Below are 25,540 nucleotides of genomic sequence, written 5' to 3' on the forward strand. Positions count from 1 at the left end.
AAATATATAGGGACGAATCCTGACCGTTAACGGTACTTAAGGCCAATCTCCTTTCCCCTACCGATTGGAAAAGAAAGAGAAAATCTCCCACTCACATATTCCTGTGGGTGCCATTTCCTGGCTTTACCTCAGGCAAAAAAAATATTTCCAAGTCCTGTAATTGAAGTTCCCTGAGCTAGCTTCCAGGGGCTCAACAGTGCTGAGATACAGTACTCAAGACCATTAGGTCCCACGGGACTGGGAGTGTTCAAGGAGCGACCCCTGCAAGACTCGCTATGTCAGTGTACCAAGCCCTCCAGGGCTAATTCAGCTAACATTATTATCAGTTTTACCCCCTTCCGTATTCTTCGCAAAAGATGTGGCAGAAGCCAAAACAGAGGGAAAGCATCAAATAAGGGAGAACTGGACTCTAAGGTGTTACCAGTACATCTACCCCTATTGGCAGTGCCGGGACCCTCGTCCTGGACACAAGCTGTCCCAAACTAGTTGTAGAACTCGGAATCTAGTAGATTCACCTGCAGAGTTCCCCCTGCCACTATTCTGTACCTGGAATATACACTGACGATAGAGACAGCACTTGTGCTGTCCCAGACAGAATGTGGTTCACCTTCCTGAGCCGCATGACTCCTGGTGCCGCCATGGTGGTTGATATATATGCCACTGCAGAGGCTTTTCCGGATAGAACCTACAACTGGTTTGTACCATAATCCAGAACAAGGCATACTGGCCAAAAGCTCCAAGATATTTATGGGCAGTATACTCTGATGTGGAGATCAACTCCACTGAACTGTAGCCACCCTCAAACCAAAACGGAGAAACTGGCATCAGTGGCTATTATCTTCCAATACCTGAAAGGAAGAATTCAACCTTTCTAGATTCCGAACCATCAACCAGCAAAGGTTATTGAGGTAAACTGAGATTGACACCCCCTGCGTCTTTAGCAAGTCCAGCACCGGAGCTAGGAGCTTTGTGAACCTCAGAAGCTGTGGCCAGCCCAAAGGATGGTCACAAAAAAGAAAACAGACGAATTTCCACTGCAATTACAGAAATCTTTGATGAGGCTGGAAACAACCCAGCACATGAAGTTGTGTGTTTCCTGATGATTATGGGCCCCTCAATCTACCTCTTGCAGAGAGGTCATCACTGAACCGACCCGAGCCTATCTGAAGCAGAAGGATTCCCAGCACATTGAGATCTAAAATAGACCTCATGCCCCTATTCAGTTTTGAAGCTCTTACCATTTAATTGTTTTACAATAATGAGCCCATAACTTTTGCTCTAAGACCCAACGCAAGGCAAAGACTGACCTGGCTAAGGAAGGAGCAACCACCTCAGATACTTCTCTAAAATCTTATGGTTTGAGATACTCTCAAACACAGCAACCTCAGATGCCTCCTTCACTTAGGTGGGAAACCTCGGCAGTCTCCCCTTCCACTTCCTGTCTATATAAAAATAGGCCATACTGAGCGAGCCTGTCCAAGCACTAACCAGCCTTGATCCGAGATCAGGTGCCACAGTGGCTCAGAGCACCCAGATGCCATTGGTCCAACAGGAGACGTGAACATTGCCAGGCCCCTGAACCTGAGGGCGGTGGCACCCTTCTAATGCCCCGTACACACGGTCGTATTTTCAGAAGGAAAATGTTCGATGGGAGCTTGTTGTCGGAAATTCCGACCGTGTGTAGGCTCCATCGGACATTTTCCATCGGAATTTCCGTCACACAAAATTTCAGATCTGTATCTCAAATTTTCCGACATCAAAATCGTTGTCGTAAATTCCGATCGTGTGTACACAATTCTGACGCACAAAGTTCCACGCATGCTCGGTATCAAGCAGAAGAGCCGCACTGGCTATTGAATTTCATTTTTCTCAGCTCGTCGTACGTGTTGTATGTCACCGCTTTCTTGATGTTCGGAATTTCCGACAAGATTTGTGTGACTGTGTGTATGCAAGACAAGTTTGAGCCAACATCCGTCGAAAAAAATCCTAGGATTTTATTGTCGGAATGTCCGATCGTGTGTACGGGGCATTAGTCATTTAGCTAGTCTAACAGATACACAATAAAGTGACTGTATTAGACAAACTAATACGCAGTTCCACAAGGATGCAGGCCTAGACAATGTTGGTCTACCGCTATACAACCCTGTAAGTATGCAGGTACCCAGGTATGCAAACATGCAGGTATACAAGTATTCTTGCCATTCATGCATCTATGTATGCAGCTCAAAGCAATAAGCACATTTGTATGTAGTACTAGGCAAAAAAAAACAGATATGTATGTAGTTCTAGGCAAATAAGCACATATGTATACAGTTTAATGCAACTAAGCACATATGTATGCAGTTCAAACTAAGCATATACGTATGCAGTACAAATGAAAACATGCCAGCATGCGCTTAAGCAATATGTGTTTATGGAAGCATGTAGGTATGTGCTTAAGCAAATATGCATTCAGGCAAAACACGAAGCGCGTGTCCATGTAAACATGCACTTTCGCAATACGTGGCCATGGATACATGCATTTACGGAATAAGCAAGCATGCGTTTATGAAGCGTGTTTATGCAACAAATTTTACGCAACACGCATCTAAGCAAACATGTGTCTATGTGATTCTATGGATTCACTATTGCATGACCGAGCAATTGCCAGTTAAAATAGTGCAGTGCTGAATAGCAAAAAATGCCTTGGTCATGAAGGGGGGAAAAACTTTTGTAAGTCAAGTGGTTAAAGGAAGTTACATAGTTACATAGTTAAGTTGAAAAAAGACACAAGTCCATCTAGTTCAACCTTAAAAAAAATAAAATAAAATAAAAAATATCATACAATCCCATATACCCAATCCTATACCCACAGTTGATCCCAGAGGAAGGAAAAAAAACGCCCAGAAAAGCAGGATCCAATTTGCTACAGCAGGGGAAGAAATTCCTTCCTGATCCCAGAGAGGCAATCGGATTTTCCTTGGATCAACTTTACCTATAAATGTCAGTACCCCGTAATATTATTTGCATTTAGGAATTAATCCAGGCCTTTCTTAAAGCAATCTACTGAGCTGGCCAGAACCACCTCTGGAGGGAGTCTATTCCACATTTTCACAGCTCTTACTGCGAAGAAACCTTTCCGTATTTGGAGATGAAATATCTTTTCCTCTAGACGTAAAGAGTGCCCCCTTGTCCTCTGTGTTGAAGTTGAAAAATAACAGCAGGATCAACAGGTAAAAATAAAAGAAAAAAGCATTAAACAATAGAATGAAGATATCTTATCTGCAATATTATTACATTTTTGTTTTATATGCTTTAATGGTTCTTCTACTATGAGCACGAGGTACACTTTACCATTGCACCAAAGCAGTGTTATAGCCTAGGTTCAGAGCCACTAAAATAAAACAATTTCTTCCCTTCGTTTCTTTCCTCTTAATTATTCCTCCGTTAAAGACAACTGAAACCAACCTTGACTGGCAAGGAGAAAGCCAGTGACAGTTTGGTTTTGTTCCAGACCTTCTCAAATCTTCTGTCTGCCAAACGCCTGTCAGTATGCAAATGCATGCAAATTCCCGGCCACTGGACGAACACCTGCAGAAAGTGACCATCCCCAATTGTGCCGCACATCCGATGCGAGCGGGGCTCTGGGATGCCGTCTTGCTCTCGTCCTGTCAGTTTGTTGTGCGTTCATCAGCAAATCGCTGGACTCAAAAAAACTGTTCTTTTTGTCCTTATGAACCGCCGCTCTCCAGGAGGAACTGCTAGTGCCAGGATTAAGGGGGATGGCTGCGTTCCAGCCCTTGTGAATCCTTCTCCAGGCTTTTTTGACCTCTTGTCAGTAACAAAACTTAAGGGATTGGCGTTGCTAAAGAAAGCCTTATTTAAAGGGCCTGTCAGCATAAATTACAAGTTAGTTTATGCAGATGAGCTTTTTTAATTGGAATTGCAGCCAAAAAAGCTGAATCTACTGCTGAAATAGATATATCTTTTCTGTTTCACCTGCCAAGTTCCTTTTAATTCTGTCCAGCCAATCTTGCGATCATACATCTTCACCATACTGCACAGCCAGGAGTGACACCACTCTTCACTGGTAGAGTTCTGTGTCTTTCTATTTCACCTCTTCACCCCCAACTACTCCCCAGGCTATATGAATAATCATCACTCTATGAGAAGGTCCTCCCGTATGGCCCTCCCATGTAAAACTGCCCTTATACCATCCTCCAGAGTCCAGCAGCTAATGCTTATTTTAGAACAGGATAAAGGGTGCAAGATCTGTCAGTAAGGCTAGCCATACATCTAATAGATTCCTCCATTCAAGCTAACCAATGTGGCTGGAGGAATCTTCCAGTCAGCACCTGTGACTGTCAGAATACCCAAACAGTGACTACATCTGATTGGATGCGGTCACTGTTTGGTTGGACAATTTTCCTCCTGGCTCCTTCGACACATGTTGATTGAAAAATCGACTTTCGTTGAGGTGGTGCCAACAGGGGCGCCCATCACAACAATATCTGCAGATTCAGCAAAATTTCAGCTGTATATGGCAAGTTTTAGCTCTGCAGCGATGTTGTCCCCAAACCTGCTACCCTTAAGGGGGTGGACTATGGATACTTCTTATTGTGGCCTGTTATGTTGAAAGAGGGAAAGAGGCTGCCACCAGGCGAATGCAATATGTGTGTTAGGTGCTGGGGATGCAAGAACAAAATAATTAATGTATACATAAATAGTTGATAGGAAGGATATCAGCACCACTTCCTCTTCTTCTGGAGTGTGGTTAGGGTAGGCCTCAGGTTACACCAATTTTATGTTCTATTTTAAAGATTTTCTTAATTTTTATGTAGCGCTGGTAGATTTTTATCTACCGCTGATAGGTAAATTTAGTGGGTCACTTATTATAGGGAGTTAGATTTGCCTCTGTTCCAGCTTGGCTGACGTTGCGTGTAGTTCCACACTGTGCTGGTGGGTGTCGTTGTCACCATCGGCTGGTGCTGGAAAAGCAACGTGTTGAAGCAGATGAGTGCTCCTCTGTCCCGGGGATAACTCGGTGGAGGTGGTCCTCCGAGTTGCATTCTAAGAGAGGGTATTTATGGGACAGACGCCATGTTTTAGGGTTCGTTTTCAGCCTGCTGGCCCTTCTGGCCGACAGGTATCCACTAGGAATACCACCTCGTGGTCCTCCGTTCCGGAGGTCCACATCACTGCGGCGTGTGGGTGGGCCCAGAAGCCTGTCTGGGGCCTACCACAGCAGCAGAGGAATGGTCCTGAGCTGTCTATCCTGAGTGAAGAAGCTGGACAACCGAGAAGATCCCAGTGGAGGACCCGTCATGGAAGGATCATGCAGAGTGCTGGTCTGGAGAGGGGCCTGATGACTCGGTTGGAGGACGCATTCCGAAGTAATCTTACAGTATAGTACTGCCGGGTTGGCTTAAAGGTTCAAGTACTGTATCTGACGTTCACCACAAACCAATACGTCCTGTGGCAGAGGATCGTACGGGTTTTGCTTCAAACAAGTCTGTGGCAGAGACTTTAGTTTGTGCTACGTGCTGGCTGCTAGACAAGTGAGAGAGGTCTATCCAGGCGGCTGAGGCGGGCAAAGATTGAATCCCACAAGGGGAGCGTTTTCAATCACAAGTGATCAATCCCAGAGAAATGTTCTGAAGAATACTAAGGAAAGCTATTTGAGCTTCCCTGCAGCTTTCCTTCTACCTCTTTCCTGCTACTTCCCTTGTTCATTTATTAAAGCATTGGAAAACCTACTCAAGTGTATGGTGCTTGTGTCGTCCGGAGGTAAACTCAACGGAACCCTAGACCCAGTGCCGGTGAAACAGAGGTATCGAGAGTGAAGGTAACAAGCCCGCTTAAACCAGCAGCTCCACTGAGAGTTATTGCTACATTTATGTAAAAAAAAATTTATGTGGGCTTGATATGGTTCAGAAAGGTGGGGTATACGCTTGCCACCCCTTTCCTGCATGCTGCATGCTCAAATTAAGGGTCTGGTATGAATTGTTGAGGGGACTGCAGGTATTCTTTTTTTTTTTTTTGGTGGAGATCTGCCTTAAAATCCATACCAGAGGCAACGGGTCTGATATTTGGAGGGGACTCTATGCAATTCTTTTTTTATTCTTTCTATAGGATGTGGTACAGCAAAAGGCACATTTGCGATGAAACAAAATTACACATCCCCAAAACATCAGTGATCCACCTCTGTACCTTTCATCATAGGCCCTGTTGACTCCTCTCCAAATGTAGCGTTTATGGTTGTGGCCAAAAAGCTAAATTTTGTTCTCATCACTCCAAATGACTTTGTGCCAGAAGGTTTGAGGCTTGTCTCTGTGCTGTTTGGCGTATTGTAAGTGGGATACTTTGTGGCATTTGCATAGTAATGGGTTTCTTCTGGCGTCTCAACCATGCAGCCCATCTTTCTTTAAGTGCCTCCTTATTGTGCATCTTGAAACAGCCACACCACATGTTTTCAGAGAGTCCTGTATTTCATCTGAAGTTATTTGTGGGTTTTTCTTTGCATCCGGGACAATTTTCCTGGCAGTTGTGGATGAAAGTTTAGTTGGTCTACCTGACCGTTGTTTGGTTTCAACAAAACCCCTCATTTTCCACTTCTTGATTAGAGTTTGAACACTGCTGATTGGCATTCTCAATTCCTTGGATATCTTTTTATATCCCTTTCCTGTTTTTACAGTTCAACTACCTTTTCCAGCAGATCCTTTGACAATTCTTTTGCTTTCTCCATGACTCAGAATCCAGAAACGTCAGTTCAGCACTGGATGAAAGATGCAAGGGTCTGTCAGGAGTCCAGAAACTCATTGACCTTTTATACACACACACTAATTACAAGCAAACAGATCGCAGATGAGTATTGTTACCTTTAATAGCCATTCAAACCCCTTTATGTCAACTTGTGTGCATGTTATGAGGCCAAAATCACCAGGGTATGTAAACTTTTGATCAGGTTCATTTGGGTAGTTTCTGTTGCCATTATGATTTAAAAAGAATAAATACAGTTGACTGATAATATATGGCTTCAGCCAAACACTAACCATGAGTGAAAGAAATATTTTTGTGTTATCATTCATATTCTCTGAAAAATGGCCTAGAAATCATAAATTCTGACAGGGTATGTAAACTTATGAGCACAACTGTATGTATATATATAGATTTTTAAAAGAAGTTGGCAATGAAATGTAATTTTCCACTGCTTCTGGTCAAACTAAAATTTTTTATTTTGTTTTATTCATTGGTACTTGTTCCCCAGTGCAGTGCCCACCCCCATGCTCCTATAGAGAAAGAGAGCCTTGACTGATGGGGGCATGGCCAGGTGCCAGACAACGTAGTTGTGTGGTCACCAAGGATTGGTGGAGCTATGGGGGATGGGCTGGGCCTGAGCTCAGAAAGTATTGCCCCAGGGAATTCTGGGGTTTTTCGAGCAACGTGACTGGAAGAGCTGCCCACCCTCCCGCCCCTTTTTTCCTACGGTATGTCACAGCTTGCTGCGGTTTCTTGACCTTGCCAGCATAAAAGTTGCTCTAATGGGCTATGCCCTTGATGGAAATTGGAAGTAGGTTGTCTGTCCAGCACTTATGGTAAGGACAGGCCTCCCCCTTTTGGAATTGTGTGCTTACAGTACAACTGTGACTGGGACTGGTTTAAAGTGTTCACATGTTATGTGTTGGAATTTAAATAAAGCTGTGGCCTTGCCCTTTCCAATCTAATAGTTGCAAATGTGTTTATTAAAGCGATGTTCCAGACTTTTTTTTTCTTATTTTAAGTCAGCAACTACAAACACTGTAGCTGCTGACTTTTAATAAGGGCAGTTACCTGTCCAGCAAGCCCACGATGTCGCCCCCGAGGCCGATTCGTCCATCGGATTGGGAGCCGGCGCCGGCATCATAACTAAGGGAAACAGGCAGTGGAGCCTCGCGGCTTCACTGCCCGTTTCCTACTGCGCATGCGCGAGTCACTCAGAGCTTTGTGAATGGCCCTGTTGTTTTCTGGGACACACACATGTCCCAAAATACAACGGGGCAGCTCGCCGAAGAGGAGGAAGTGACAGAACAGCGCCGCGGAATAGGAAGAGCCAGATTAGGAAGACTGCCTAGCAACAGGGGTTTCTGGTAAGTAAATTTTTTTTTTTTTTTCAAATTTTTTTAATATATTTTTTGTAGAATTTTAATGTAATTTTGTATTTTAGGGCGGACCTCCGCTTTAAATGGCGTGAGGGAGCAAGGGTGAGGGTTCTATCCATTTATGTTACATTTGATTTGTACCTAGGCTCATTGCGCCTCACTGCCCTCAGCAGTCATGCTATTTTTATACACACTCTTGTCTATTAACCCAGAAAATGGGCATTTTAATTTTAAAGACGTAGCTCCCATTGATTTCAATGTGGTTTGAGTATGGTATTAGCATCTGAACTTCAGCTGTTAGGAGTGGAAGTACAGCCATTTCTACTGTGACAGTCATTTCTCTGTCCGCTGCTATGGATAGCTGACCAGAGTAAACCAGTAAAAATGTCACATCTATTATGGCCTATCATGCCAAGTGGCACATTAGTTATTATAAATATAGCAATACAGGACACGGCACAAGAATAGAGATGGACTGACAAAAGGTTTAAAAAATTCAGCAATTTTCCACTTTCGACAGATAGTTTTGACCATCTGCTGGCCTGTAAATTGCAAATTCTACAAGGGGTCCAACAAATCAATTCATTTTGAAACTGATTTATTTTGCAATTTTTATAAATATTCTCTTTAGTCGTGCTAATATTCTACTTACCTATGTAAACCACTGAAGATCATTCATAAGAATATTCACTACATTAACATGGTCAATCAGTTTTTTTCCTGAGGTTAGGTGGCCAGCTTGTGTTTGCTTTGCACCCAAAGACCTTGGATCATCTGACCATGAAGAACCCGTGTCTTTGCGCTCCCTAATAATATCAGAGTACTCACAATTTAGGTTACTTACATGATGCAGCTCTGGGGAATGAGGGGGAAGCATGTCTCAGGGATAATACACAGTGTCATCCCCTGATGAAGTCACGTGTGGTGTGACGTCACGCGTAGGGACGGGACAGGCATCTATGCTGATTGAGGCACACGAGCTTGCTGCTCGTCGGAGATTAGCTACTGTGATACTGTTTATTGTGAGTACTTATGTTTTATAAATAAAGCCAATTTTATCTATACAATACTACACTATTTGGGTCCTTCCTTTTTTATCTTCGTTCCCCCTATCATCTGAGGGAATTATGCTCCGGGACTAGGACCGTGAGGTTAAAGGAGAAAATCTAAAGGATGGTACTCCCAGTATTGGTCATATGCGCTTACCCTATTACCTAAGGCCCCTTTCACACTGGGGCGGTAGGGGGCGTCGGCGGTAAAACAGCGCTATTTTTAGCGCTGTTTTACCGCGGTATTCGGCCGCTAGCGGTGCGGTTTTAACCCCCCGCTGGCGGCCGAAAAAGGGTTAAAACTCCTCGTATAGCGCGGCTATAGCCGCTGTATTACCGCGGTATAGCTGCGCTGTCCCATTGATTTCAATGGCCAGGAGCGGTGAAGGAGCGGTGAATACACCGCTCCTTCACCGCTCCAAAGATGCGGCTGACAGGAGATTTTTTCTTCTCCTGCCAGCGCACCGCTTCAGTGTGAAAGCCCTCGGGCTTTCACACTGAACAAACAGCGGAGCCTGTTTAGGGGCGGTTTGCAGGCGCTATTTTTAGCGCAATAACGCCTGCAAACTGCCCCAGTGTGAAAGGGGCCTAAGAGCCCTTTCACACTGGGGCGGGGGGCGGCGTCAGCGGTAAAACGCCGCTATTATTAGCGGCGTTTTACCGTTGGTATGCGTCCGCTAGCGGGCGGTTTTACCCCCCGCTAGCGGCCGAGAAAGGGTTAAATACCACCGCAAAGCGCCTCTGCAGAGGCGCTTTGCCGGCGGTATAGCCGCGCCGTCCCCTTGATTTCAATGGGCAGGAGCGGTAAAGGAGCGGTATACACACCGCTCCTTCACCGCTCCGAAGATGCTGCTGGCGGGACTTTTTTTACCGTCCTGCCAGCGCATCGCTCCAGTGTGAAAGCCCTCGGGGCTTTCACACTGAAATGCAAGCAGCGGCACTTTCGGGTCGGTTTGCAGGCGCTATTATTAGAGCAATAGCGCCTGCAAACCGCCCCAGTGTGAAAGGACTCTTAAGGTAAGGGGCCATTACCCACTATTGTGTGTGTGAACACGAAGCGGAGCACTATCTTTATACCTGAGCACTGCACTGCATTTTTGCATGGTTGGAAGCTAGTGTCACTTTATAAAGGAAGACTATATGCTGAAGCACTGTGATTGATTGGACATTTTTCACGCTGTTTACTGTTGCACAGAGTCACCTTGTGTTGCATGTATATTTCACGTTGCAATTCACTTTTATTATTGATTTAGTTCTTGCACTCTATAAGGAGTTGGTACTCCAACATCTTGTCACTATATACGTTGGGATTTTTAAAGTATTATTTTGATTATGAAGAGTCACGTATATTAATTATTTTATACTAAAGTAGTGCACTTTTAAATATGCGTTTTTTGCCTTGTTTATAGTGATTCAATCTTACATTAGAGAGAGCACCTATTTATTATAATACTGTTTCATATATATATTTTTTGCGTACACCCTAGTATGTTATACTTAGTTCAATAGGAGCACATTTCTTTCCCTACTACTTGCACTTTCGCTAGGATTAGCACAGCACCACCTATCCCATTTATTTGTTTACCCATAGGGTTTGGTTGTACCCTTTTCGGTGCAGGCAGCTTCTCCCAATAGCTCTGTTTTTAACACTCAAGATAGCGCAGGAATAATTATACACACAACATGGTCAATCAGTTTTTTTCCTGAGGTCAGGTGGCCAGCTTGTGTTTGCTTTGCACCCATAGACCTTGGATCATCTGACCATGAAGAACCCGTGTCTTTGGGCTCCCTAATAATATCAGAGTACTCACAGTTTAGGTTACTTACATGATGCAGCTCTGGGGAATGAGGGGGAAGCATGTCTCAGGGATAATACACAGTGTCAGCTTATTTGTTTTCCTCTGTGAATTGGCCCTCAGGGGGCATCTGTCACAGTCATTAACCTAGTTGGAGACAGTGATCTGGAACAAATCCTTAGTTACATACACTCAGGAGCAAATGTAGGAACAGCAGTGCTGAATTAAATCTTTTATGGATCCAGTGGAGTGCCAAGACTATGCATCCTCTGGCTCCATTATTTTCCTTGCTGTTACCTGCAGAATATATCTATCACGTTGGCATCCACTATGGTAGAGTTCCCAAACTATGGTCTGCTGTATACCACCATCATAACCAATGACTTGCCTAAATGCCAGCTGTAGTCTTAAAGTGGCTCTGACACCTTAAAGTGTATGTCAGGCCAAAAGTTTTTGGATAGAGTGGAGAAGATTAACCACACCATTGGGTTTATATTGCTATCTGGGGCTCTGTTAGGGGGATTTCCCCTCCCTTCCTGTCCTGCTGACAACATTTCACTAGACAAGAAGTGAGGGGAAATCTTCAAACCTCAGCACGCAGAATTAAAAATAATGTTTTTATTCAGAAGAGTCAGGAAAGCTAGAACCAAAGCTACAACTATTTTTGTATGTGTCCCCACATCAGATTAGACAGGGGTTCTAACCCGTCTCTACTGTATCCAAAACAAAACAACAATTTTGTCTGGACGAACACTTTAAACAAAATAGAATTTCGAAAGGACAAAGATAGTCAACTGAAAGCACCACATCCCATAGTTGACTATGAACTAGGAATAAAGGCTGTTTTGCCTATAGAGGGGGAGGGGAAAAATAATTTTTTTCCCCAAGGGACTTTTAAGGTGCTCTTTAAATCAACAATTTAATCAAAAAATTTCTGTACAATTATATAAAAAAGATTTTTTATTTTATTAAATCAAGATTAAAACATCTGTGCCTCACATGAAGAAATGAGACATGATTCTAAAAATATTTAGACATGAACAATTTCACCTAAATTCATTCACATTATATAGTGCAACATAAAGCAACTACTTAAAGGTGCCATGACAATCTGCCGCTTGCTCGACATGTTTCGCTCTAGTACGAGCTTCTTCAGGAGTTTTAAAGGCAATGATTGTAGTGGACTCAGGCTGTAGTACACCAATGCAACGTAAATGCTTGAATAGAATAAAACTGCTGCCAATTTCAAACCGGGGGTTTCTCATATAGGAGGGACCTCGCTGCCATAAAGTGACCACAGGGGAATATAAAGTACTTAAAAAGGCCCTTTAGTAGAACCAATCATAAATCCTGGCCTGGAACATAGAAGTCTCACAGCCTATATAAATTCTATGAATAGAGATGGCACCATGATCTGGTGAACTGATCCCTGGTAAATGCACAATTTAATTATCCAAAGGGAGCGATTCCCATCAGAACAGTTTTTTTGGAGACATTGATACGGCACGCGGGCTTGAGAAAGCGTCACGCATCCTCCGTGGAACGGCACCGGCAAGGTTTACCAGGGATCAGTTCACCAGATCATGGTGCCATCTCTATTCATAGAATTTATATAGGCTGTGAGACTTCTATGTTCCAGGCCAGGATTTATGATTGGTTCTACTAAAGGGCCTTTTTAAGTACTTTATATTCCCCTGTGGTCACTTTATGGCAGCGAGGTCCCTCCTATATGAGAAACCCCCGGTTTGAAATTGGCAGCAGTTTTATTCTATTCAAGCATTTACGTTGCATTGGTGTACTACAGCCTGAGTCCACTACAATCATTGCCTTTAAAACTCCTGAAGAAGCTCGTACTAGAGCGAAACATGTCGAGCAAGCGGCAGATTGTCATGGCACCTTTAAGTAGTTGCTTTATGTTGCACTATATAATGTGAATGAATTTAGGTGAAATTGTTCATGTCTAAATATTTTTAGAATCATGTCTCATTTCTTCATGTGAGGCACAGATGTTTTAATCTTGATTTAATAAAATAAAAAATCTTTTTTATATAATTGTACAGAAATTTTTTGATTAAATTGTTGATTTAAAGAGCGCCTTAAAAGTCCCTTGGGGAAAAAAATTCTTTTTCCCCTCCCCCTCTATAGGCAAAACAGCCTTTATTCCTAGTTCACTTTAAACAAAATGTTGCTATCACACCACCTAGAGCAGGGGGGTAGACAACCTTGGGGAGTTGGAGATCCACTTGATTAACATGGAAGTGTTTACAGATTATCAGGGTAAGGCTTACTTTTTTAAGGAAATTTCTTTAGGAAGACCCCATTAAATAGTAAGGGAAGTTTGAAGAGTACAAAGGTCAGTAGTATGTAATGCATTGTTCAGGGGGGCAGTGTTAAGTAGCACAGTTTTCAGGGGTCACTATTATGTAATGCAGAGTTCAGGGGTCAGTAGTATATAATACACAGTGAATGGGTTAGGAGTAAAAAACGTAAAATGCAGGGGTTAGGAGTAAATAATGCAGAGTGCAGGTGTCAGTAGTATGTAATGTAAAGTGCAGGGATCAGAGGTAAATAAATAGAGTGCAGAGGTCAGTAGTATGTAATGTAGAGTGCAGAGGTCAGGGATACATAATGAAAAGTGCAGGAGTCAGTAAGAATTATTGCAGAGTACAGGGGTCAGGAGTAGGTAACGCAAAATTCAGAAGTCAGTAGTAAGTAGTGCAGGGGTCAGGAGTAAGTAATGCAGAGTGCAGGGGTCAGGAGTAAGTAACACAGAGTTAAAAGATCAGTAGCAAGTAAAACGGAGTGCAGGGGTCAATAGTATATAAAGCAGAGTGCAGGGGTCTGATGTGTCATATGAAACAGCCAAGGGGAGACCTGGGAAGGATTCCTTCACTATGATGAATGCCACTGGATCTGAGGTCTGGTGGGGAGCATATATTTTCCCCATTAAAATTGCTCCTCCAATCTGAGGCCTGAAAAGCAGAATTCAGGGCCAGGAGCTGGTGGCACAGCAGGGTCAGTTGTGATCTATCCATCACATATCCGCAAATGATAGGTAGATTGAAGATGATGGGTTGCTGACCTATGACCTAGTGAAACATGCTCACACCCATAGCAGCCTTAAGTCCCTGCCACTTCATCCAAATACTGAGCTGTTCTAAGCATACAAAGCTCCAGCAGTACTTGGTGGTATAGAGGATTTCCTGCCCTATTTTACTTCAAGCACATTCCTATTGGTCAGTAAGGCAGACTATCATATTGATGGGCCAATAGGAATGTATTAAGGCTTGCAATCAAACTCACCCAGAATTCAAAGATATATTTAAACCCAAAAACAAAAATGTAATAGTTTACAGCTTACCCATCCTCAGACATGGTGGCTTGTTTAGTTTTTTGTTTTCATGCTAAAGCAGCACCCTCTTAGTGAAGGATGCTAGGCAATTTTTGTTTTTGGTCTTTTCTGTAGTCAAGGGAGTGGTGATTGTTTGTTCTGGTCTGTTCAGGACTTCACAGGCTGGGGGCTTGATTGCTTCCCCCTGTCTCTGGAAGATGCTTCCTTAGTTTAGGGCGAGAGATTCAAATAGCCAGCTTGAATATTTATCATGCTCCAGCCAATCCCTGGGAGGAGTGTCCAGTAGGGGGCTGGAAAGGTGATAAATAGTCTGAAGCACCAGAAAGCTGGGTTCCTTCTCTCCAGGATGGTTCCAAAGTCTCAGGGGCTCCTGCCCTGGGCTAGCCCATTGACTGTGTAGCTGTTCTAGAGACCTCAGTGGTGTCAGGGCTATAGGCCTGGAATCTGGATGGATCAGCTGATTTTAGGACTTTACCACAAGTGATAAGGACTGGAGAAGGACTGTCTCACTCACTGGAAATTATCCAGAGGAAGCTGGAAGATGGCAGCTGTCCATGAGACTTGTGAGTAGTGTCCATGACCTGATCCCTGGTGACTGTGTGCTTCTTGGGTATGCAAGTGCCAGTGGTAGCTATGGACTGAGAGGGGTGTCTCAGGGTCTCAGAGTTCTGTCCATTCCCTTGTCCTCACCTGGATCCTGGAATGTGAACCTGGACAAAAGTGCCTCTGTTACTGTGCAGTATTCTGAAAATCGCACTTAGTACCAGTAGTTGTGCAAAGGGCGCAAGGTAACCAGATGCCGAAGAAAATTGCCTTATGATCAAATACAGTTTTGAGGCCTTAGACTGTTCAATATTCTCAATCACCTAGAGATAAAGAGACTAAAGTGAAGATTGTCCTCTCGTTGTTGCCAGATGTTTTTTGGGAGTACCCCATGCCCTAATACCTATCCTGTTTAAAGTACTTAAAACATTTTTTTTTTAAAAAGACACCCCATAGACTGAGGTTTTGACGCCGGAGTGCATGGACTGGTGCTTCTGGTGGTGGGCAGCCTATGTACTATCCGGGAAGAACCCGTTATTACCAGCAGCCCCTACGGGGTTAGTTCTACACTAAGAACATTTTCAGAAAGTATGCTGTTGATCTTGCCACAAAATTTTAAGACCTCTGCTCTGATCATCAAGGGTTATAACTTAATGAGTTTAATGGTTACATGAAAAGAGAAAAACATGTAATCATTCAGGACAATACAACAGGTTTGCTATAATGCCCCACATCCCCAGCAATATAAACTCATCATCTCTTTGCTAATGTGAGAACTGTCAGAAACGTCCAGTACTTCTGGGTATGGAGCAGCATGTGAGTCACGCCATGTGACAGTGCTGGGCTATTCAGATTTGTCATATAGGGGTATCCATAGCACTTTGTAGGTTTACAACTCCGGCAACTTGTACCGTATATAGATTTTGCTTCCAGCATCTAAATAGAGTGTAGGGGCTGTGAAAGAAAGGAAATTTTATGCGTTTGGTTTATGGAAGTCTGATTTAAAGAGAACCTGTCACTTTGCTCTACACGGATAAAGCACAGATTCACCTTAAGTGTCATCAACTGCATGCATTTCCTGGTGTAAATAGTAACATCTGTTGGTGTAGATAGGCCTTTGTGTAGATTGAGCCATTGCTGGATGAAAACAGAGTTTAAGGATTAGGGTTTAAAGCTTGCATTCACATTCAGGGCCCACTAAGGTATTGTGGCATTCCTCTAATCTCACTGCTGTGGCAAAGGTCATCCATCCATAGGGAACATAAAGTAGTGATTCTGATTGGAGGATATGAAAGAAAAATAATAACAAAAAGCAAAAAAATTACATTGCAGGCATTATTAAACCATCCTGTAGGTAAAAGTCCCCTTACGTTTGTACAGAAAGGAAGATATTTGAAAGGGTTGCAAATCTCTGAAAAAGTGCATTCACTTCTTTTAAAAACGCGCTGAACCAAACCACATGGTACTGCGGTTCCATGCGATTTAGTCTGCATTTGGGGTGCTGTTAACATTACATTGGTACCTGAATGCAGATTGCATGGGCAGTGCGTTTGAACATGGTGCATGCAACACGCCTTTCTCGCACCCTGTTTTGGTGTAAACTGGCCCTAAGACAGGAAGTGTGTTGATGGCTGGATCACCAGGTGAGAATAAAGAGAAAAAAAAAAAAAAAGAAGAAATGCAGAAAACAAATTGCTAAACGGCAATATATAAATCTTTTGGTTTTGGGTTTATTACCTCTGTAAGAAACTTGAGCTTAGTAAATAAATTATATCTCAATAAACCTCACTAAACACGGAGCTTAGTAATCACAAACTTCATTTGTGCCAATCAGCCAATCCTGTGCTAGAATTTTTGCTTATTTTTTCCTTTTGCACATGATTGGATATTCAATTCAAGCAATCCAAGTTCACCCTATTTATTAGTATTCACAAGTGAGTGATGATTATATTTAAACATATATTTATTAACAATATATTTTATTTATTTTAGGTACTTATATAGCGCAGTCAATTTACGCAGTGCTTTACATATACATTGTACATTCACATCAGTCCCTACCCTCAAGGAGCTTACAATCTAAGGTCCCTAACACACATTCATACATACTAGGGCCAATTTAGACAGGATCTGATTAACGTGTGTAGCAATAACTCTCGGTGGAGCTGCTGATTTAAGCGGGCTTGTTACCTTCACTCTCCTTCCCTCTGTTTCACCGGCACCGGGTCTAGGGTTCCGTTGAGTTTACCGCCAGACGATATAAGCACGTAGTCAATGCTTTATTGAACAATTAACGAAGGAAGTAGCAGGAAAGAGGCAGAAGGGAAACTGCAGGGAAGCTTAAATACCTTTCTGTAAGATTCTTGACAAATGTCCTTTATAGTTGAATATTGCAGTAGAATGCGCTCCCCTCGTGGGACACACTCTTTGCTCGCCTGTAGGGATGAGCCGAACACCCCCCGGTTCGGTTCGCACCAGAACCCGCGAACGGACCGAAAGTTCGCACGAACGTTAGAACCCCATTGACGTCTATGGGACTCGAACGTTCGAAATCAAAAGTGCTCATTTTAAAGGCTAATTTGCATGGTATTGTCCTAAAAAGGGTTTGGGGACCCGGGTCCTACCCCAGGGGACATGTATCAATGCAAAAAAAACTTTTAAAAACGGCCGTTTTTTCGGGAGCAGTGATTTTAATGATGCTTAAAGTAAAAAAAAAAAAGTGAAATATTCCTTTAAATATCGTACCTGGGGGGTGTCTATAGTATGCCTGTAAAGTGACGCATGTTTCCCATGTTTAGAACAGTCCCTGCACCAAATGTCATTTTTAAAGGAAAAAATCTCATTTAAAACTGCTTGCGGGTTTAATGTCATGTCGGGTAATGGCAATATGGATGAAAATCAGTGAGACAAACGGCATGGGTACCCCCCAGTCCATTACCAGGCCCTTTGGGTCTTGTATGGATATTAAGGGGAACCCCGCACCCAAATTAAAATAAGGAAAGGTGTGGGGCCACCAGGCCCTATATACTCTGAACAGCAGTATACAGGCGGTGCAAACAAGACAGGGACTGTAGGTTTGTTGTTAAGTAGAATCTGTTTGTAATTTTGAACATTTTTAACGTGTTTAGCTCCAGCCAAAAAATCTTTTCTAAGCTTTTTGGAAAACATAGGGAAGGGTTATCACCCCTGTGACATTTGTTTTGCTGTCTTTCCTCCTCTTCAGAAGATTTCACCTCACTTTTTTGTCCCAATGAAAAATGTTTTTTGAAAATTTGGGTTTTTTTGTGGAACAAGGATTGGAAAGCATCAGTGGAAAGGAGAAATTGTTTTCCCATATTAACTCTTACAGGAGAGAATTTCCCTTCCTAGGGGTAGATTTCATCTCACTTCCTGTTGTCTCCTTCCGTTTGCAAGTAGGAGTCGTTTGTAAGTTAGATGTTTGAAAGTAGGGTCCTGCCCTATATACTCAGCAGAAATTTGGGCCTTAGGTGTTGCTGTGGCCACAACACTGTAAGCCCTCACAGGGCCCTGCTGTGAAATATTAGATCAAGAATTGTAATTACATGCCCCTGTTGAACAGGAGCTGAAAAATTAGGCCTTAGGCACTGGTGCTGGTGCCACAACACTGCAACCCCTCACAGACACTCTAGTTGGAACGCAGGAACGAGCCCTGCTGCAAATTATTGCTTCAAAAATTGTAATTACACGCCCCTGTTAAACAGGGGCAGAAAAATTGGGCCTTAGGCACTGGTGCTGGTGCCACAACACTGCAACCCCTCACAGACACTCTAGTTGGAACGCAGGAACGAGCCCTGCTGCAAAGTATTGCATCAAAAATTGTAATTACACGCCCCTGTTAGACAGGGGCAGAAAAATTGGGCCCTAGGCACTGGTGCTGGTGCCACAACACTGCAACCCCTCACAGACACTCTAGTTGGAATGCAGGAACGAGCCCTGCTGCAAAGTATTACATCAAAAATTGTAATTACACGCCCCTGTTAAACAGGGGCTGAAAAATTGTGCCTTAGGCACTGGTGGTGGCGCCCAGAACCAAAAATGTTCTTACAAGCTATCAGCGTGATGATTGAGGAGGAAGAGGATAATTACTCAGGGATAGTCACTCAGCATCAGCATAGGCAGTCTTTGAAGGGATCTGAGATTTCAAAAAAAATTATTCGGTTACATCAGCATCAGGTGCTTGGTAGCTGGTGGTGATCCAAGACTCATTCATTTTTATGAAGGTCAGCCGATCGACCGAGTCGGTGGACAGACGCACCCTGTGATCGGTTACCACGCCTCCAGCAGCACTGAATGTGCGTTCCGAAAGAACGCTGGATGCAGGACAGGCCAGTAGCTCAATTGCATACTGTGCAAGCTCTGGCCAGTGATCCATCCTCAAGACCCAGTAACCCAGAGGATTTTCGGTGGGAAAGGTGTCCAAGTCTGATCTTGCCCCTAGGTATTCCTGCACCATGTAAAACAGACGCTGACGATGGTTGCTGGAACCGATCATACCTTGGGGCTGCGGACCAAAAAATTGTCTGAACGCATCGGTCAGACGGCCACCTTCTCCACCGCTCCTTCTTTGACTGACCGAAGCCTCAGCAACACGTTGTCCAGAAACAGGAGTTTGTAACCTCCCAGTCTCTGGGAACGCGTTGCACAGACCTTTCTGCAAGGCCTCCCGAAGATGTTTCATCCTCTGCTCCCTCTGCGATGGCAAGATAAGGTCCGCAACCTTACCCTTGTAACGTGGATCAAGGAGGGTTGCCAGCCAGTATTGGTCCTTCTCCTTGATACCACGAATACGAGGATCCTTACGCAGGCTTTGCAGGATCAGGGAGGCCATGCAGCGTAGGTTTGCTGAGGCATTTGGTCCGGAGTCCTCTGGGTCACTAAGAACGACATGGTCCGCAGCCACCTCCTCCCAGCCACGTACAAGTCCATGTGTTTCTTGGGACTGATCCCTTAAAGACTGCTGCTGATGCTGAGTGCCAGGCTCCACCTCCATACTGACACAATCTTCCTCCTCCTCCTCTTCCTCCTCGTCCTCTTCCTGTGTGATCGGCGGGCACGCAGGAACACTGTCTGGATAAAGGGGGCCTTGAGAGCTAAGGAAGTCCTCCTCTTCCTGCCTCTGTTCTGCCTCAAGTGCCCTGTCCATTATTCCACGCAGCGTGTGCTCCAACAGGTGGACAAGGGGGACAGTGTCACTGATGCATGCACTGTCACTGCTCACCATCCTCGTGGCCTCCTCGAATGGTGACAGGACAGTGCATGCATCCCTGATCATGGCCCACTGGCGTGGGGAAAAAAAACCAAGCTCCCCTGACCCTGTCCTGGTGCCATAGTCGCACAGGTACTCATTGATGGCCCTCTGCTGCGTGTGCAGCCGCTGCAGCATGGCCAACGTTGAGTTCCACCTGGTGGGCATGTCACAGATTAGGCGGTTCTTGGGCAGGTTAAACTCCTTTTGGAGGTCCGTCAGCCGAGCACTGGCATTATATGACCGGCGGAAATGCACACAGACTTTCCTGGCCTGCCTCAGGACATCCTGTAAGCCCGGGTACCTGCCCAAGAACCGCTGCACCACCAAGTTAAGGACGTGAGCCAAACAGGGCACATGGGTCATTTGTCCCTGTCGGAGGGCAGAGAGGAGGTTGGTGCCATTGTCGCAAACCACCATTCCTGCCTTAAGTTGGCGTGGCGTCAACCACCTCTGAACCTGCCCCTGCAGAGCTGACAGAACCTCTGCCCCAGTGTGGCTCCTGTCCCCCAAGCACACCAGCTCAAGCACCGCATGGCATCTTTTGGCCTGCGTACTTGCGTAGCCCCTTGAACGCCTACGGAGCACCGCTGGTTCCGAGGAAGAGGCCATGGAGGAAGAAGAAGAGGAGGGGGTGGAGGAGAGAGGTGTGTCACAATCAGCATTTTGGAGGCGTGGTGGCGGAACAACCTCCAACACTACTGCACCTTGTCCTGCATCCTTCCCAGCTGCCAGCAGAGTCACCCAATGCGCCGTGAAACTTAGGTAACGTCCCTGTCCATGCCTGCTGGACCATGAGTCAGCGGTAATATGCACCTTACCGCTGACCGCCCTGTCCAGCGAGGCATGGACATTGCCTTCCACATGCCGGTAGAGAGCCGGAATCGCCTTCCGTGAGAAAAAGTGGCGTTTGGGTACCTGCCACTGAGGAACCGCACATTCCACAAACTCACGGAAGGGGGCAGAGTCTACCAACTGAAAAGGCAGCAGTTGAAGTGCTAGCAATTTTGCCAAGCTAGCATTCAACCGCTGGGCATGTGGATGGCTGGGAGCAAACTTCTTTCGGCGGTGCAGCAGCTGGGGCAGGGAAATTTGCCTGGTACAATCTGACGTCGGTGTACCAAAAGCAGATTGCCCACAAGTACTTGGCTGTGACACACCTAATTCTACACCTTCATTCCTCTCACTGCAGGTCTCAGAGAGGACTGAAGGTCTAGTGGGGTTGGAAATCTCAGCTGATGAGGAGCAAGGAGAGATCCTCTTTGTTCTTTGGTGTGGGTCTTTTAGATACGCTTGCCAATGAACTGCATGGCAGGTCAACATATGTCTGGTCAAGCATGTGGTACCCAAGCGGGAGATGTTTTGGCCACGCGAGATACGCTTGAGACATATGTTGCAAATAGCAGCGGTGCGATCTGATGCACTCGTCTCAAAAAAGGCCCACACCAAAGAACTTTTTGAATAACGCGCAGAGACTGCAGCGCCCTGCACATGTGGAGCTTTGGGGTGTGATGCAGTCAATGTGCTGCCCTTAGGCTGGCCCCTGGAGGGCATCCTGCCTCGTTGGTGATGTGCTGCCGCCTCCTCCTCCTCCTCCTCCTCCTCCTCCTCCTCTCTCCTATCAGGCACCCACGTTGAGTCAGTGACCTCATCATCCCCTCCCTCCTCATCACTGGAGCAAACCTGGCAGTATGCTGCAGCAGGGGGAGCATGACTGCCAGATTGCTGTCCTTCTTGGGCACCCCCTCTGTCCGCGCTCATGTTACTGCCTTCATCGAGCTCAGTATCGTCATCAGAGCCTTCCAAACGCTGGGCATCCTCCTGGAGCATGTACCCAACACTGTGGTCAAACAGTTCGAGGGAATCCTCATGAGGACATGGTGGAGCTAGGGAAGGAGTCACTGATGACATTGAGCTGAGGGAAGAGGCCGCTGCTTTGCCAGACAAAGCACCCTGGGCATGGGTGAGAGAGGATGAGGAGGATGAGGACGGCTTGGTCATCCACTCGACCAAGTCTTCCGCATGTTGCGGCTCAACACGGCCAGCTGCCGAAAAAAAGGCCAAGCGTGTCCCATGGCCACGTGCTGATGAGGATGCACCGTCTCCACGACCAGCACTAGACACAGAGCCTGCTTGCCCTCTCTTATTGGCTTGTGACTGTCTGCCTCTCCTTCTTGGCCTTCCAGACATACTAATGGCCTGTAGCTGCACTAAGCTGGAATAGAACACCTGTAATTTTCTTCAAGTAGCTTTATATACTGTAACCAGACAAGCCTGCCTGTCAGTAGGAAGATAACAGGAACGGATCTAGCTGAACACTGTGAGCAGGACGCACTGTACTAAATGTAAATAGTCTAGCTGCCTGACCGTGGTACTAATAGGATCAAATAGAACACCTGTAATTTTCTTCAGGTAGCTTTATATACTGTAACCAGACAAGCCTGCCTGTCAGTAGGAAGATAACAGGAACGGATCTAGCTGTACACTGTGAGCAGGACGCACTGTACTAAATGTAAATAGTCTAGCTGCCTGACCGTGGTACTAATAGGATCAAATAGAACACCTGTAATTTTCTTCAGGTAGCTTTATATACTGTAACCAGACAAGCCTGCCTGTCAGTAGGAAGATAACAGGAACGGATCTAGCTGAACACTGTGAGCAGGACGCACTGTACTAAATGTAAATAGTCTAGCTGCCTGACCGTGGTACTAATAGGATCAAATAGAACACCTGTAATTTTCTTCAGGTAGCTTTATATACTGTAACCAGACAAGCCTGCCTGTCAGTAGGAAGATAACAGGAACGGATCTAGCTGTACACTGTGAGCAGGACGCACTGTACTAAATGTAAATAGTCTAGCTGCCTGACCGTGGTACTAATAGGATCAAATAGAACACCTGTAATTTTCTTCAGGTAGCTTTATATACTGTAACCAGACAAGCCTGCCTGTCAGTAGGAAGATAACAGGAACGGATCTAGCTGAACACTGTGAGCAGGACGCACTGTACTAAATGTAAATAGTCTAGCTGCCTGACCGTGGTACTAATAGGATCAAATAGAACACCTGTAATTTTCTTCAGGTAGCTTTATATACTGTAACCAGACAAGCCTGCCTGTCAGTAGGAATTTAACAGGAACGGATCTAGCTGAACACTGTGAGCAGGACGCACTGCACTAAATGTAAATAGTCTAGAAGATAACAGGAACGGATCTAGCTGAACACTGTGAGCAGGACGCACTGCACTAAATGTAAATAGTCTAGAAGATAACAGGAACGGATCTAGCTGAACACTGTGAGCAGGACGCACTGCACTAAATGTAAATAGTCTAGAAGATAACAGGAACGGATCTAGCTGAACACTGTGAGCAGGACGCACTGCACTAAATGTAAATAGTCTAGAAGATAACAGGAACGGATCTAGCTGAACACTGTGAGCAGGACGCACTGCACTAAATGTAAATAGCAGGAACGGATCTAGCTGAACACTGTGAGCAGGACGCACTGCACTAAATGTAAATAGCAGGAACGGATCTAGCTGAACACTGTGAGCAGGACGCACTGCACTAAATGTAAATAGCAGGAACGGATCTAGCTGAACACTGTGAGCAGGACGCACTGCACTAAATGTAAATTGCAGGAACGGATCTAGCTGAACACTGTGAGCAGGACGCACTGCACTAAATGTAAATAGTCTAGAAGATAACAGGAACGGATCTAGCTGAACACTGTGAGCAGGACGCACTGCACTAAATGTAAATAGCAGGAACGGATCTAGCTGAACACTGTGAGCAGGACGCACTGCATTAAATGTAAATAGTCTAGATAGAAGATAACAGGAACGGATCTAGCTAAACTGAATACAGTGTATATATATATATGCAACACCTGGGATGCATATATATACACAATACACTGTAAGTGCAGCTAACTGACTGACTGTTCTGCCTAATCTATCTAACTCAAATCAAATGACACTGTCTCTCTCTCTCTCTATCTCTCAGCACACCGGAACACACACTACACAGGGCCGCCGTGCAGGCGGCCTTATATAGTGTGGGGTGTGTACTAAATCCCCTGAGCCATAATTGGCCAAAGCCACCCTGGCTTTGGCCAATTACAGCTCTCTCTACTGACGGCGCTGTGATTGGCCAAGCATGCGGGTCATAGTGCATGCTTGGCCAATCATCAGCCAGCAATGCACTGCGATGCCGCAGTGAATTATGGGCCGTGACGCGCCACACGAATTTAGCGCGAACGGCCCATAACGTTCGCAATTCGGCGAACGATCGAACAGCCGATGTTCGAGTCGAACATGGGTTCGACTCGAACACGAAGCTCATCCCTACTCGCCTGTATAGGCCTCTCTCACTTGCCTAGCAGCCAGTACATAGCACGAACAAAAGTCTCTACCACAGACTTGCTTGGAATAAACCCGTACGATCCTCTGCCACAGGATGTATTGGTTTTACGGTGAATGTCAGACACAGCGCTTGAATCTTTAAGCCAAACCCGGCAGCACTATGCTGTAAAGTTACTTTAGGATACGTCCTCCAACTGAGTCACCAGGCCCCTCTCCAGACCAGCACTCTGCATGATCCTTCCATGACGGGTCCTCCCCTGGGATCTCCTCGGTTGTCCAGCTTCTTCACTCTGGATAGACAGCTCAGGACCATTCCTCGGCTGCTGTGGTAGGCCCCAGACAAGCTTCTGGGCCCACCCATGCGCCGCAGCGGCATGGGCCTCCGGAACGGGGGACCACAAGGTAGCACTCTAACGCCAACAGGTGGCTGTAAAATGACCCTAAAACATGGCGTCTGTCCCATAAATACCCTCTCCCAGAATCCCACTCGGAGGACCACCTCCACCGAGTTGTCTCCGGGACAGAAGAGCATCCATACGCTTCGACACGCTGCCTTTCCAACACTAGCCAGTAGTAACAACGACACCCACCGGCTCAGTATGGAAACACACGCAACATCAGCCAAGCTGGAACAGAGGCAAATCTAACTTCCCTTAACGAGCAATTTACTAAATTTACCTATCAGATGGTAGATCATAAATCTACCAGCGCTACACGTGAATAAAAAATGTAAATACTATAAAGATCAAACAATGAACTTCTCTTTTTTTCTTCCTTTTTGATCTGTTAAATCTGAGCCCTGGGATAAGCAAATGTTGTCTAAATACAAGAGTCGTGTATCCTTACTTGATACTTGGTATGCTTTGTGTATTTCTTCCAGATCTGTGCAGTAATCTAGAATGAGATTTTATCTCTGTGCAGGAGCTTCCTGTAGTAAAGACCGGTCACTAATGCTCTCTCGTCTTCTACAGGATGACTGGTCTGGTCTCCGCCCCCTCCTGTAGTTTTCTACTACTGCCTGTAGTGAGTAGAGCCTGCTGGGTCCCTCCCACAGCT

At 45.2% G+C, this 25,540-nt stretch overlaps 1 long non-coding RNA gene across 1 annotated transcript in view; it reads right to left on the minus strand.

Moving 5' to 3' along the window:
• Positions 1 to 3,682, minus strand: part of LOC141130097 (uncharacterized) — a 49,413-nt gene extending 45,731 nt beyond the window's left edge. Inside the window, exon 1 of the long non-coding RNA XR_012241990.1 lies at positions 3,448 to 3,682. This is a non-coding gene — a long non-coding RNA (uncharacterized lncRNA). The remainder of the gene's footprint in view (positions 1 to 3,447) is intronic.
• Positions 3,683 to 25,540: the final 21,858 nt, after the last annotated feature.

This window comes from Aquarana catesbeiana, linkage group LG02 (genome assembly GCF_042186555.1).
Source record: "Aquarana catesbeiana isolate 2022-GZ linkage group LG02, ASM4218655v1, whole genome shotgun sequence".
Classification (NCBI taxonomy): Eukaryota; Metazoa; Chordata; class Amphibia; order Anura; family Ranidae; genus Aquarana; species Aquarana catesbeiana.